The following is a 3,652-nucleotide window of genomic DNA, read 5'->3' as shown; positions in this document are numbered from 1 at the left end:
ACGATTGGAGGGATTTTTATAAAGTCCTCTTCAATCAAGGATGGGGTTAGCTGATGTCAGGTGGAGGGAGTACGGTTATTATTTTTTTTTTTTTTTCCCCATGCGTTCAGAGTTTTTCAGCTCCCTCAATAGCAAGCTGGCCCGTGAAAACACACACCTCTACAAACGTAATATCAAATGGTGCAACACGGCCTAATTTTCTCGTTTTTCAAATGGTCTCAGTTTCACATTCTTTGCTTATACATGTTGTGTGTTCTCATGGCTCTCTACTGAAACTTGAAATTCTTCTACTGAAGATGCAAGGCACACTTGAAACGCTATGGAGGTGCAATTGAGTTTTAAATTCAGCCGAAATATAGCATATGTATCTTTTTTTCTTTCCATCTGGTTTCTGCAGCGTCTATCTTGATAAATATTCTACTGTCCCAACACACCCGACTAATCTACCATGATACTGTAACGCCTTTTCCTCTTGTCGCTCACTCGTTTGTTAAAATATCGGCTCAATAAATAAAAAATAAATTTTCTGTTTGTACTCCGGAACGACCAAACGGTTAGAGGAGTTCACAAGATAGACAGATTACAAGAAACAGCACCGTATTCAGCACTCACGGGCTTGAACCCCGGTCACTCAAGGCACGTGTACTTATGCACCCGCGCGCCTGACCACTAGGCTATGGCGGCCTTAAGGTTTACGATAGGCAATAAGATTTGTTAGTGAGGGAGTCGCAAGTCCATTTACTATGTCAGGCTTAAAAAATACCTTTTTCTGCCTTTTCGTGTTGGCGCTGATTTCGCAACGAGCTGTCTCTTGTTATTCATATCTTGCAATCGTTGATGTGCGCTGTTCTCAAGGTACAACTAAAGAATTCCTCAGTAATCGTGATGTACAGGTTCCCCCCCTCCCCCCGATGCAAGAAGCCCGCACTTAGGCAGCCCTTGAACGAAATAGAATATTGGTTCCCGTCTTCTACGTTGTTACAAGCAATTTGTGGGCAACAGGATGTGGTGATCATCAGACCGTTTCTTGCTTATTACTTACGTACGTGAGATGTGGCGACAGCGTACGTGACCCTGGGTCACGCTATCTTTGAACTCGTTCCTTATACAACAGATAGGAGCTGTTCATTTAGAAAGGGTGTGAACGACAAATTGCGCAAAGATTAAAACTTTTGAATCAAAAATTCCGATGCCAGCTTAGTAAGAGGGGATTACAGACTACAGACACACGACGAAAATGAGAGTCGATGTGTTGATTAATAGATTACGTTGCTCATTGCTTCATGCAACAAAATGATTCACGTTGGGGGAAGAAACCCTTTTGTTTTGTTCTATCTTTTAAGAAATTACATTTTTTGGCGGCTCAAACTTCCACGCGCTATTAAAACCTCAAACCCCCTAATAAGTGACAGCCTCTTTTAGCTCGAAAGAGATTATGTGGAGAAGATTTCTCTCAACAATCATCCACCAGGAGAGATTCAAACTGAACAATTTGTCCGCAAATTGCCACGCACGATTCATGAACGAGGCAATCAGATTCTACGAACATAATTCGTTCACGCACAAGTGTTCTTGACCAGGCAGGATCTGAGCACTTCTTACTAACTGCTCCAAGTAGGGGGCACAAGCCGGTGACTACTTTCTTTATTCTTTCTCTATCTTGTGAACTCCTCTGACCGTGTGGTCGTGGTGTAAACAGAACGACCTGGCCGGGGACGTCCCGATTTTCTGGTCGTTCCAGAAAACTTATTTTATTTATTTTTACTGAGCGGTCAAGACTCAATATGGCCATCCCTTTATCCCTACAAAGAAAAAAAGGCAGATGGTACAGTTTAAAGAAATAAATTTACCCAGCGTCCGCTCCTAAGATACAACATGTGAGGTGCGGACCGAGACATAACTTCGCAGTGTCTCGGATTTGTCCATCCTACGACCAGTTCACAAGGGGTTTAATAGATCTTTTCTTGGAAGAGTTGGGAGGGGGGGGGGTCCTACTGATTGTTCATTATTACGTTAATGAATTGATAGACGCTATCCTATTATATCACAGGGTAGTTTAAGTAATTTATTTTCGAAATGATACAAATTAAAAGGAATTGAACCACCTCACTTAAACTATTTATGGCTAAGTTTCGGGAATTCGCTGTTCCCCCGTCTTCAACCCTGTGGGGGATAGCGCATTGTTTGAGGAGTGGCCTTACAACTTTTCAATTTGACAAAGACATTTGATTATTTACAATACAATATATTCTAATTATACTATACTCCTTTACATGAACAAGTGTCGCTTAATTATTACAATTTTTCTTAAAATTTAATTAACTCATTCCTTATTTAATTAATAAATAAAGATAGTTCCAGAAAATCCCTACAGTTACTCTCTAAATTCAGTTGGAAGGACTTACCTGCTAACTTGATCATGAACGTGACCAAGAGACTCCCTCCCTCCCGGATCATGTTAACAGGTAAGCCCTTCCAATTAATTTCGAAAGTAACTCTGGAGATTTCCATGGATTGTGCAGGCTTTTAGGTTTATATTTATCTACAGTATGAAAGAGCGTAGCCAGGTGGGCAGGAGCAGCAGTGCGTAGCACACGCTTCGTGATTAGATCGGGGTTCGAGCCCGTGACCACCAAAATACGGAGTATGCGGAAAGGTCAGGGAATGACCACCGCATATCCCAGAGCAATATGGCCTTAGTTGCTAATGCTCCTAAAAACCAAATAACAAACAGTATGAAAGAGAAGTCATATAAAAGTATGAACGGCGTGGACGAGTTGCTTTACTCGCGATGGTTTCTTAATCCCCCTTCTTCCATGCACAAGCGAGGTTTATTTCAGATTAGAGATCGTACCTCCTGCACCCACCGATGAGTAGCTCTGATGTCTGCGGACAAGTGAACATTTTTTATGAATCTCTACCTGTAATATTTTTTTATGGATAATGTAATTTCTTTTCCGAAGGAGGATGGGATCAAATTTAATAGATATGGTAATAGCAGATTATACCAAACAAAGCTACTGTGGATTCCAACTTTCATAATTAAAATAGGCAGCACACACATAGATCTCCTTCATATCTTAGCAGGTGTCACGATTCAAGAAATGAAAGATATAATTGGTTTTTCAAGAACAGTTCGCTCTCTATTTGGACGATAGACAAATTTCCTTTTCTTGGTCTTTTTGATTTGTGTCCGACTTTGGATTTGTCAATAACTTGTTTAAAGCTTTTTTCGAGCTCTGGGGTACGCAGAAAATGGAGATTTCGAAGAAAACCAATAGTGGTATGCTTCATTGTTATCTACATTTTTGGAAGAGTTTAGGGTGAAATGGAGGGTAAAGGATTTCCTTCTTACAAGAATAATTTCAGTAACAATCTGAGCAAATATTGGGATCACGAGGCCTAACACAGCAGTAAACCAAGGATAAAGAGTTATGGAGGTCATCCCACTACGCATCTTGTAATATCAAACCATACGCTCTAATGAGAATGGTCTTAGGTAGAAAGACCATCACCGTTACGATCTGAGGCACTTAGAAGACCACTAATATTGACCGTGTATTTTGAAGGGCTGAGTTATCTTGTTGAGCTAAAGATCAAGGGTGTTGGATGTGCATTTCGGGTGGTCTGGTTTTTTAATAGGAAATTCAAG

Source organism: Mastigoproctus giganteus, chromosome 3 (genome assembly GCF_048544385.1).
Source record: "Mastigoproctus giganteus isolate SK-2022 chromosome 3, ASM4854438v1, whole genome shotgun sequence".
NCBI classification, from domain to species: domain Eukaryota; kingdom Metazoa; phylum Arthropoda; class Arachnida; order Uropygi; family Thelyphonidae; genus Mastigoproctus; species Mastigoproctus giganteus.
The sequence above is the reverse complement of the archived record's forward strand: the minus strand, read 5'-3'. Positions refer to the sequence as shown.